A 13,009-nucleotide genomic window follows, 5' to 3' on the forward strand; every position below is an offset into this window, starting at 1 on the left:
GCCGTACGATATAGGCTATAGCCCATGGTCCAAAATGATGAGAAACGAGGCTAACTTTTTTTTTCAAAATTTCAAAAAACATGGGCTATAACCCATCGTTTTTTCCATTTTTCCATTTTTGTCAAATCATCAAAAATGATGAAAAATGGCGCGCTATAGTATGCCGTACGATATAGGCTATAGCCCATGGTCCAAAATGATGAGAAACGAGGCTAACTTTTTTTTTCAAAATTTCAAAAAACATGGGCTATAACCCATCGTTTTTTTAATTTTTTAATTTTTGTCAAATCATCAAAAATGATGAAAAACGGCGCGCTATAGTATGCCGTACGATATAGGCTATAGCCCATGGTCCAAAATGATGAGAAACGAGGATAACTTTTTTTTTCAAAATTTCAAAAAACATGGGCTATAACCCATCGTTTTTTTTAATTTTTTAATTTTTGTCAAATCATCAAAAATGATGAAAAACGGCGCACTATAGTATGCCGTACGATATAGGCTATAGCCCATGGTCCAAAATGATGAGAAACGAGGATAACTTTTTTTTCAAAATTTCAAAAAACATGGGCTATAACCCATCGTTTTTTCCATTTTTTCATTTTTGTCAAATCATCAAAAATGATGAAAAATGGCGCGCTATAGTATGCCGTACGATATAGGCTATAGCCCATGGTCCAAAATGATGAGAAACGAGGCTAACTTTTTTTTTCAAAATTTCAAAAAACATGGGATATAACCCATCGTTTTTTCCATTTTTTCATTTTTGTCAAATCATCAAAAATGATGAAAAATGGCGCGCTATAGTATGCCGTACGATATAGGCTATAGCCCATGGTCCAAAATGATGAGAAACGAGGCTAACTTTTTTTTTCAAAATTTCAAAAAACATGGGCTATAACCCATCGTTTTTTTAATTTTTTAATTTTTGTCAAATCATCAAAAATGATGAAAAACGGCGCGCTATAGCATGCCGTACGATATAGGCTATAGCCCATGGTCCAAAATGATGAGAAACGAGGATAACTTTTTTTTCAAAATTTCAAAAAACATGGGCTATAACCCATCGTTTTTTTAATTTTTTAATTTTTGTCAAATCATCAAAAATGATGAAAAACGGCGCGCTATAGCATGCCGTACGATATAGGCTATAGCCCATGGTCCAAAATGATGAGAAACGAGGATAACTTTTTTTTCAAAATTTCAAAAAACATGGGCTATAACCCATCGTTTTTTTAATTTTTTAATTTTTGTCAAATCATCAAAAATGATGAAAAACGGCGCGCTATAGCATGCCGTACGATATAGGCTATAGCCCATGGTCCAAAATGATGAGAAACGAGGATAACTTTTTTTTCAAAATTTCAAAAAACATGGGCTATAACCCATCGTTTTTTCCATTTTTTCATTTTTGTCAAATCATCAAAAATGATGAAAAATGGCGCGCTATAGTATGCCGTACGATATAGGCTATAGCCCATGGTCCAAAATGATGAGAAACGAGGCTAACTTTTTTTTTCAAAATTTCAAAAAACATGGGCTATAACCCATCGTTTTTTTAATTTTTAAATTTTTGTCAAATCATCAAAAATGATGAAAAACGGCGCGCTATAGTATGCCGTACGATATAGGCTATAGCCCATGGTCCAAAATGATGAGAAACGAGGATAACTTTTTTTTCAAAATTTCAAAAAACATGGGCTATAACCCATCGTTTTTTCCATTTTTTCATTTTTGTCAAATCATCAAAAATGATGAAAAATGGCGCGCTATAGTATGCCGTACGATATAGGCTATAGCCCATGGTCCAAAATGATGAGAAACGAGGCTAACTTTTTTTTTCAAAATTTCAAAAAACATGGGCTATAACCCATCGTTTTTTAAATTTTTAAATTTTTGTCAAATCATCAAAAATGATGAAAAACGGCGCGCTATAGTATGCCGTACGATATAGGCTATAGCCCATGGTCCAAAATGATGAGAAACGAGGCTAACTTTTTTTTTCAAAATTTCAAAAAACATGGGCTATAACCCATCGTTTTTTTAATTTTTAAATTTTTGTCAAATCATCAAAAATGATGAAAAACGGCGCGCTATAGTATGCCGTACGATATAGGCTATAGCCCATGGTCCAAAATGATGAGAAACGAGGATAACTTTTTTTTCAAAATTTCAAAAAACATGGGCTATAACCCATCGTTTTTTCCATTTTTTCATTTTTGTCAAATCATCAAAAATGATGAAAAATGGCGCGCTATAGTATGCCGTACGATATAGGCTATAGCCCATGGTCCAAAATGATGAGAAACGAGGCTAACTTTTTTTTTCAAAATTTCAAAAAACATGGGCTATAACCCATCGTTTTTTAAATTTTTAAATTTTTGTCAAATCATCAAAAATGATGAAAAACGGCGCGCTATAGTATGCCGTACGATATAGGCTATAGCCCATGGTCCAAAATCATGAGAAACGAGGATAACTTTTTTTTCAAAATTTCAAAAAACATGGGCTATAACCCATCGTTTTTTCCATTTTTTCATTTTTGTCAAATCATCAAAAATGATGAAAAATGGCGCGCTATAGTATGCCGTACGATATAGGCTATAGCCCATGGTCCAAAATGATGAGAAACGAGGATAACTTTTTTTTTCAAAATTTCAAAAAACATGGGCTATAACCCATCGTTTTTTTAATTTTTAAATTTTTGTCAAATCATCAAAAATGATGAAAAACGGCGCACTATAGTATGCCGTACGATATAGGCTATAGCCCATGGTCCAAAATGATGAGAAACGAGGATAACTTTTTTTTCAAAATTTCAAAAAACATGGGCTATAACCCATTGTTTTTTCCATTTTTTCATTTTTGTCAAATCATCAAAAATGATGAAAAATGGCGCGCTATAGTATGCCGTACGATATAGGCTATAGCCCATGGTCCAAAATGATGAGAAACGAGGCTAACTTTTTTTTTCAAAATTCCATAAAACATGGGCTATAACCCATCGTTTTTTCCATTTTTTCATTTTTGTCAAATCATCAAAAATGATGAAAAATGGCGCGCTATAGTATGCCGTACGATATAGGCTATAGCCCATGGTCCAAAATGATGAGAAACGAGGATAACTTTTTTTTCAAAATTTCAAAAAACATGGGCTATAACCCATCGTTTTTTCCATTTTTTCATTTTTGTCAAATCATCAAAAATTATGAAAAATGGCGCGCTATAGTATGCCGTACGATATAGGCTATAGCCCGTGGTCCAAAATGATGAGAAACGAGGATAACTTTTTTTTCAAAATTTCAAAAAACATGGGCTATAACCCATCGTTTTTTCCATTTTTTCATTTTTGTCAAATCATCAAAAATGATGAAAAATGGCGCGCTATAGTATGCCGTACGATATAGGCTATAGCCCATGGTCCAAAATGATGAGAAACGAGGCTAACTTTTTTTTTCAAAATTTCAAAAAACATGGGCTATAACCCATCGTTTTTTCCATTTTTTCATTTTTGTCAAATCATCAAAAATGATGAAAAATGGCACGCTATAGTATGCCGTACGATATAGGCTATAGCCCATGGTCCAAAATGATGAGAAACGAGGATAACTTTTTTTTTCAAAATTTCAAAAAACATGGGCTATAACCCATCTTTTTTTCAATTTTTTAATTTTTGTCAAATCATCAAAAATGATGAAAAACGGCGCGCTATAGTATGCCGTACGATATAGGCTATAGCCCATGGTCCAAAATGATGAGAAACAAGGATAACTTTTTTTTCAAAATTTCAAAAAACATGGGCTATAACCCATCGTTTTTTCCATTTTTTCATTTTTGTCAAATCATCAAAAATGATGAAAAATGGCGCGCTATAGTATGCCGTACGATATAGGCTATAGCCCATGGTCCAAAATGATGAGAAACGAGGCTAACTTTTTTTTTCAAAATTTCAAAAAACATGGGCTATAACCCATCGTTTTTTTCCATTTTTTCATTTTTGTCAAATCATCAAAAATGATGAAAAATGGCGCGCTATAGTATGCCGTACGATATAGGCTATAGCCCATGGTCCAAAATGATGAGAAACGAGGCTAACTTTTTTTTTCAAAATTTCAAAAAACATGGGCTATAACCCATCGTTTTTTTAATTTTTAATTTTTTGTCAAATCATCAAAAATGATGAAAAACGGCGCGCTATAGTATGCCGTACGATATAGGCTATAGCCCATGGTCCAAAATGATGAGAAACGAGGATAACTTTTTTTTCAAAATTTCAAAAAACATGGGCTATAACCCATCGTTTTTTCCATTTTTTCATTTTTGTCAAATCATCAAAAATGATGAAAAATGGCGCGCTATAGTATGCCGTACGATATAGGCTATAGCCCATGGTCCAAAATGATGAGAAACGAGGCTAACTTCTTTTTTCAAAATTTCAAAAAACATGGGCTATAACCCATCGTTTTTTTAATTTTTTAATTTTTGTCAAATCATCAAAAATGATGAAAAACGGCGCGCTATAGTATGCCGTACGATATAGGCTATAGCCCATGGTCCAAAATGATGAGAAACGAGGCTAAGTTTTTTTTTCAAAATTTCAAAAAACATGGGCTATAACCCATCGTTTTTTTAATTTTTTAATTTTTGTCAAATCATCAAAAATGATGAAAAACGGCGCGCTATAGTATGCCGTACGATATAGGCTATAGCCCATGGTCTAAAATGATGAGAAACGAGGATAACTTTTTTTTCAAAATTTCAAAAAACATGGGCTATAACCCATCGTTTTTTCCATTTTTTCATTTTTGTCAAATCATCAAAAATGATGAAAAATGGCGCGCTATAGTATGCCGTACGATATAGGCTATAGCCCATGGTCCAAAATGATGAGAAACGAGGCTAACTTTTTTTTTCAAAATTTCAAAAAACATGGGCTATAACCCATCGTTTTTTGAATTTTTGAATTTTTGTCAAATCATCAAAAATGATGAAAAACGGCGCGCTATAGTATGCCGTACGATATAGGCTATAGCCCATGGTCCAAAATGATGAGAAACGAGGATAACTTTTTTTTCAAAATTAAAAAAAACATGGGCTATAACCCATCGTTTTTTCCATTTTTTCATTTTTGTCAAATCATCAAAAATGATGAAAAATGGCGCGCTATAGTATGCCGTACGATATAGGCTATAGCCCATGGTCCAAAATGATGAGAAACGAGGCTAACTTTTTTTTTCAAAATTAAAAAAAACATGGGCTATAACCCATCTTTTTTTCAATTTTTTAATTTTTGTCAAATCATCAAAAATGATGAAAAACGGCGCACTATAGTATGCCGTACGATATAGGCTATAGCCCATGGTCCAAAATGATGAGAAACGAGGATAACTTTTTTTCAAAATTTCAAAAAACATGGGCTATAACCCATCGTTTTTTCCATTTTTTCATTTTTGTCAAATCATCAAAAATGATGAAAAATGGCGCGCTATAGTATGCCGTACGATATAGGCTATAGCCCATGGTCCAAAATGATGAGAAACGAGGCTAACTTTTTTTTTCAAAATTTCAAAAAACATGGGCTATAACCCATCGTTTTTTCCATTTTTTCATTTTTGTCAAATCATCAAAAATGATGAAAAATGGCGCGCTATAGTATGCCGTACGATATAGGCTATAGCCCATGGTCCAAAATGATGAGAAACGAGGCTAACTTTTTTTTTCAAAATTTCAAAAAACATGGGCTATAACCCATCGTTTTTTTTATTTTTTTATTTTTGTCAAATCATCAAAAATGATGAAAAACGGCGCGCTATAGTATGCCGTACGATATAGGCTATAGCCCATGGTCCAAAATGATGAGAAACGAGGATAACTTTTTTTTCAAAATTTCAAAAAACATGGGCTATAACCCATCGTTTTTTCCGTTTTTCCATTTTTGTCAAATCATCAAAAATGATGAAAAATGGCGCGCTATAGTATGCCGTACGATATAGGCTATAGCCCATGGTCCAAAATGATGAGAAACGAGGCTAACTTTTTTTTTCAAAATTTCAAAAAACATGGGCTATAACCCATCGTTTTTTTAATTTTTGAATTTTTGTCAAATCATCAAAAATGATGAAAAACGGCGCGCTATAGTATGCCGTACGATATAGGCTATAGCCCATGGTCCAAAATGATGAGAAACGAGGATAACTTTTTTTTTCAAAATTTCAAAAAACATGGGCTATAACCCATCGTTTTTTTTATTTTTTTATTTTTGTCAAATCATCAAAAATGATGAAAAACGGCGCGCTATAGTATGCCGTACGATATAGGCTATAGCCCATGGTCCAAAATGATGAGAAACGAGGATAACTTTTTTTTCAAAATTTCAAAAAACATGGGCTATAACCCATCGTTTTTTCCGTTTTTCCATTTTTGTCAAATCATCAAAAATGATGAAAAATGGCGCGCTATAGTATGCCGTACGATATAGGCTATAGCCCATGGTCCAAAATGATGAGAAACGAGGCTAACTTTTTTTTTCAAAATTTCAAAAAACATGGGCTATAACCCATCGTTTTTTTAATTTTTTAATTTTTGTCAAATCATCAAAAATGATGAAAAACGGCGCGCTATAGTATGCCGTACGATATAGGCTATAGCCCATGGTCCAAAATGATGAGAAACGAGGATAACTTTTTTTTTCAAAATTTCAAAAAACATGGGCTATAACCCATCGTTTTTTTTAAATTTTAAATTTTTGTCAAATCATCAAAAATGATGAAAAACGGCGCACTATAGTATGCCGTACGATATAGGCTATAGCCCATGGTCCAAAATGATGAGAAACGAGGCTAACTTTTTTTTTCAAAATTTCAAAAAACATGGGATATAACCCATCGTTTTTTCCATTTTTTCATTTTTGTCAAATCATCAAAAATGATGAAAAATGGCGCGCTATAGTATGCCGTACGATATAGGCTATAGCCCATGGTCCAAAATGATGAGAAACGAGGCTAACTTTTTTTTTCAAAATTTCAAAAAACATGGGCTATAACCCATCGTTTTTTTAATTTTTTAATTTTTGTCAAATCATCAAAAATGATGAAAAACGGCGCGCTATAGCATGCCGTACGATATAGGCTATAGCCCATGGTCCAAAATGATGAGAAACGAGGATAACCTTTTTTTCAAAATTTCAAAAAACATGGGCTATAACCCATCGTTTTTTCCATTTTTTCATTTTTGTCAAATCATCAAAAATGATGAAAAATGGCGCGCTATAGTATGCCGTACGATATAGGCTATAGCCCATGGTCCAAAATGATGAGAAACGAGGCTAACTTTTTTTTCCAAAATTTCAAAAAACATGGGCTATAACCCATCGTTTTTTAAATTTTTAAATTTTTGTCAAATCATCAAAAATGATGAAAAACGGCGCGCTATAGTATGCCGTACGATATAGGCTATAGCCCATGGTCCAAAATGATGAGAAACGAGGATAACTTTTTTTTCAAAATTTCAAAAAACATGGGCTATAACCCATCGTTTTTTCCATTTTTTCATTTTTGTCAAATCATCAAAAATGATGAAAAATGGCGCGCTATAGTATGCCGTACGATATAGGCTATAGCCCATGGTCCAAAATGATGAGAAACGAGGCTAACTTTTTTTTTCAAAATTTCAAAAAACATGGGCTATAACCCATCGTTTTTTAAATTTTTAAATTTTTGTCAAATCATCAAAAATGATGAAAAACGGCGCGCTATAGTATGCCGTACGATATAGGCTATAGCCCATGGTCCAAAATCATGAGAAACGAGGATAACTTTTTTTTCAAAATTTCAAAAAACATGGGCTATAACCCATCGTTTTTTCCATTTTTTCATTTTTGTCAAATCATCAAAAATGATGAAAAATGGCGCGCTATAGTATGCCGTACGATATAGGCTATAGCCCATGGTCCAAAATGATGAGAAACGAGGATAACTTTTTTTTCCAAAATTTCAAAAAACATGGGCTATAACCCATCGTTTTTTTTATTTTTAAATTTTTGTCAAATCATCAAAAATGATGAAAAACGGCGCACTATAGTATGCCGTACGATATAGGCTATAGCCCATGGTCCAAAATGATGAGAAACGAGGATAACTTTTTTTTCAAAATTTCAAAAAACATGGGCTATAACCCATTGTTTTTTCCATTTTTTCATTTTTGTCAAATCATCAAAAATGATGAAAAATGGCGCGCTATAGTATGCCGTACGATATAGGCTATAGCCCATGGTCCAAAATGATGAGAAACGAGGCTAACTTTTTTTTTCAAAATTCCATAAAACATGGGCTATAACCCATCGTTTTTTCCATTTTTTCATTTTTGTCAAATCATCAAAAATGATGAAAAATGGCGCGCTATAGTATGCCGTACGATATAGGCTATAGCCCATGGTCCAAAATGATGAGAAACGAGGATAACTTTTTTTTCAAAATTTCAAAAAACATGGGCTATAACCCATCGTTTTTTCCATTTTTTCATTTTTGTCAAATCATCAAAAATGATGAAAAATGGCGCGCTATAGTATGCCGTACGATATAGGCTATAGCCCGTGGTCCAAAATGATGAGAAACGAGGATAACTTTTTTTTCAAAATTTCAAAAAACATGGGCTATAACCCATCGTTTTTTCCATTTTTTCATTTTTGTCAAATCATCAAAAATGATGAAAAATGGCGCGCTATAGTATGCCGTACGATATAGGCTATAGCCCATGGTCCAAAATGATGAGAAACGAGGCTAACTTTTTTTTTCAAAATTTCAAAAAACATGGGCTATAACCCATCGTTTTTTCCATTTTTTCATTTTTGTCAAATCATCAAAAATGATGAAAAATGGCGCGCTATAGTATGCCGTACGATATAGGCTATAGCCCATGGTCCAAAATGATGAGAAACGAGGCTAACTTTTTTTTTCAAAATTTCAAAAAACATGGGCTATAACCCATCGTTTTTTTCCATTTTTTCATTTTTGTCAAATCATCAAAAATGATGAAAAATGGCGCGCTATAGTATGCCGTACGATATAGGCTATAGCCCATGGTCCAAAATGATGAGAAACGAGGCTAACTTTTTTTTTCAAAATTTCAAAAAACATGGGCTATAACCCATCGTTTTTTTAATTTTTTAATTTTTGTCAAATCATCAAAAATGATGAAAAACGGCGCGCTATAGTATGCCGTACGATATAGGCTATAGCCCATGGTCCAAAATGATGAGAAACGAGGATAACTTTTTTTTCAAAATTTCAAAAAACATGGGCTATAACCCATCGTTTTTTCCATTTTTTCATTTTTGTCAAATCATCAAAAATGATGAAAAATGGCGCGCTATAGTATGCCGTACGATATAGGCTATAGCCCATGGTCCAAAATGATGAGAAACGAGGCTAACTTTTTTTTTCAAAATTTCAAAAAACATGGGCTATAACCCATCGTTTTTTTAATTTTTTAATTTTTGTCAAATCATCAAAAATGATGAAAAACGGCGCGCTATAGTATGCCGTACGATATAGGCTATAGCCCATGGTCCAAAATGATGAGAAACGAGGCTAAGTTTTTTTTTCAAAATTTCAAAAAACATGGGCTATAACCCATCGTTTTTTTAATTTTTTAATTTTTGTCAAATCATCAAAAATGATGAAAAACGGCGCGCTATAGTATGCCGTACGATATAGGCTATAGCCCATGGTCCAAAATCATGAGAAACGAGGATAACCTTTTTTTCAAAATTTCAAAAAACATGGGCTATAACCCATCGTTTTTTCCATTTTTTCATTTTTGTCAAATCATCAAAAATGATGAAAAATGGCGCGCTATAGTATGCCGTACGATATAGGCTATAGCCCATGGTCCAAAATGATGAGAAACGAGGATAACTTTTTTTTTCAAAATTTCAAAAAACATGGGCTATAACCCATCGTTTTTTTAATTTTTAAATTTTTGTCAAATCATCAAAAATGATGAAAAACGGCGCACTATAGTATGCCGTACGATATAGGCTATAGCCCATGGTCCAAAATGATGAGAAACGAGGATAACTTTTTTTTCAAAATTTCAAAAAACATGGGCTATAACCCATTGTTTTTTCCATTTTTTCATTTTTGTCAAATCATCAAAAATGATGAAAAATGGCGCGCTATAGTATGCCGTACGATATAGGCTATAGCCCATGGTCCAAAATGATGAGAAACGAGGCTAACTTTTTTTTTCAAAATTCCATAAAACATGGGCTATAACCCATCATTTTTTCCATTTTTTCATTTTTGTCAAATCATCAAAAATGATGAAAAATGGCACGCTATAGTATGCCGTACGATATAGGCTATAGCCCATGGTCCAAAATGATGAGAAACGAGGATAACTTTTTTTTCAAAATTTCAAAAAACATGGGCTATAACCCATCGTTTTTTCCATTTTTTCATTTTTGTCAAATCATCAAAAATGATGAAAAATGGCGCGCTATAGTATGCCGTACGATATAGGCTATAGCCCATGGTCCAAAATGATGAGAAACGAGGCTAACTTTTTTTTTCAAAATTTCAAAAAACATGGGCTATAACCCATCGTTTTTTTCCATTTTTTCATTTTTGTCAAATCATCAAAAATGATGAAAAATGGCGCGCTATAGTATGCCGTACGATATAGGCTATAGCCCATGGTCCAAAATGATGAGAAACGAGGCTAACTTTTTTTTTCAAAATTTCAAAAAACATGGGCTATAACCCATCGTTTTTTTAATTTTTAAATTTTTGTCAAATCATCAAAAATGATGAAAAACGGCGCGCTATAGTATGCCGTACGATATAGGCTATAGCCCATGGTCCAAAATGATGAGAAACGAGGATAACTTTTTTTTCAAAATTTCAAAAAACATGGGCTATAACCCATCGTTTTTTCCATTTTTTCATTTTTGTCAAATCATCAAAAATGATGAAAAATGGCGCGCTATAGTATGCCGTACGATATAGGCTATAGCCCATGGTCCAAAATGATGAGAAACGAGGCTAACTTTTTTTTTCAAAATTTCAAAAAACATGGGCTATAACCCATCGTTTTTTTAATTTTTTAATTTTTGTCAAATCATCAAAAATGATGAAAAACGGCGCGCTATAGTATGCCGTACGATATAGGCTATAGCCCATGGTCCAAAATGATGAGAAACGAGGCTAAGTTTTTTTTTCAAAATTTCAAAAAACATGGGCTATAACCCATCGTTTTTTTAATTTTTTAATTTTTGTCAAATCATCAAAAATGATGAAAAACGGCGCGCTATAGTATGCCGTACGATATAGGCTATAGCCCATGGTCCAAAATCATGAGAAACGAGGATAACCTTTTTTTCAAAATTTCAAAAAACATGGGCTATAACCCATCGTTTTTTCCATTTTTTCATTTTTGTCAAATCATCAAAAATGATGAAAAATGGCGCGCTATAGTATGCCGTACGATATAGGCTATAGCCCATGGTCCAAAATGATGAGAAACGAGGCTAACTTTTTTTTTCAAAATTTCAAAGAACATGGGCTATAACCCATCGTTTTTTCCATTTTTTCATTTTTGTCAAATCATACAAAATGATGAAAAATGGCGCGCTATAGTATGCCGTACGATATAGGCTATAGCCCATGGTCCAAAATGATGAGAAACGAGGATAACTTTTTTTTTCAAAATTTCAAAAAACATGGGCTATAACCCATCGTTTTTTTAATTTTTTAATTTTTGTCAAATCATCAAAAATGATGAAAAACGGCGCGCTATAGTATGCCGTACGATATAGGCTATAGCCCATGGTCCAAAATGATGAGAAACGAGGATAACTTTTTTTTCAAAATTTCAAAAAACATGGGCTATAACCCATCGTTTTTTCCATTTTTTCATTTTTGTCAAATCATCAAAAATGATGAAAAATGGCGCGCTATAGTATGCCGTACGATATAGGCTATAGTCCATGGTCCAAAATGATGAGAAACGAGGCTAACTTTTTTTTTCAAAATTTCAAAAAACATGGGCTATAACCCATCGTTTTTTCCATTTTTTCATTTTTGTCAAATCATCAAAAATGATGAAAAATGGCGCGCTATAGTATGCCGTACGATATAGGCTATAGCCCATGGTCCAAAATGATGAGAAACGAGGATAACTTTTTTTTCAAAATAAAAAAAAACATGGGCTATAACCCATCGTTTTTTCCATTTTTTCATTTTTGTCAAATCATCAAAAATGATGAAAAATGGCGCGCTATAGTATGCCGTACGATATAGGCTATAGCCCATGGTCCAAAATGATGAGAAACGAGGATAACCTTTTTTTTTCAAAATTTCAAAAAACATGGGCTATAACCCATCGTTTTTTTAATTTTTTAATTTTTGTCAAATCATCAAAAATGATGAAAAACGGCGCGCTATAGTATGCCGTACGATATAGGCTATAGCCCATGGTCCAAAATGATGAGAAACGAGGATAACTTTTTTTTCAAAATTTCAAAAAACATGGGCTATAACCCATCGTTTTTTCCATTTTTTCATTTTTGTCAAATCATCAAAAATGATGAAAAATGGCGCGCTATAGTATGCCGTACGATATAGGCTATAGTCCATGGTCCAAAATGATGAGAAACGAGGCTAACTTTTTTTTTCAAAATTTCAAAAAACATGGGCTATAACCCATCGTTTTTTCCATTTTTTCATTTTTGTCAAATCATCAAAAATGATGAAAAATGGCGCGCTATAGTATGCCGTACGATATAGGCTATAGCCCATGGTCCAAAATGATGAGAAACGAGGATAACTTTTTTTTCAAAATAAAAAAAAACATGGGCTATAACCCATCGTTTTTTCCATTTTTTCATTTTTGTCAAATCATCAAAAATGATGAAAAATGGCGCGCTATAGTATGCCGTACGATATAGGCTATAGCCCATGGTCCAAAATGATGAGAAACGAGGATAACCTTTTTTTCAAAATTAAAAAAA

The sequence above is a fragment of the Protomyctophum bolini genome, assembly GCF_963924005.1.
Source record: "Protomyctophum bolini genome assembly, chromosome: 2".
Lineage (NCBI taxonomy): Eukaryota > Metazoa > Chordata > Actinopteri > Myctophiformes > Myctophidae > Protomyctophum > Protomyctophum bolini.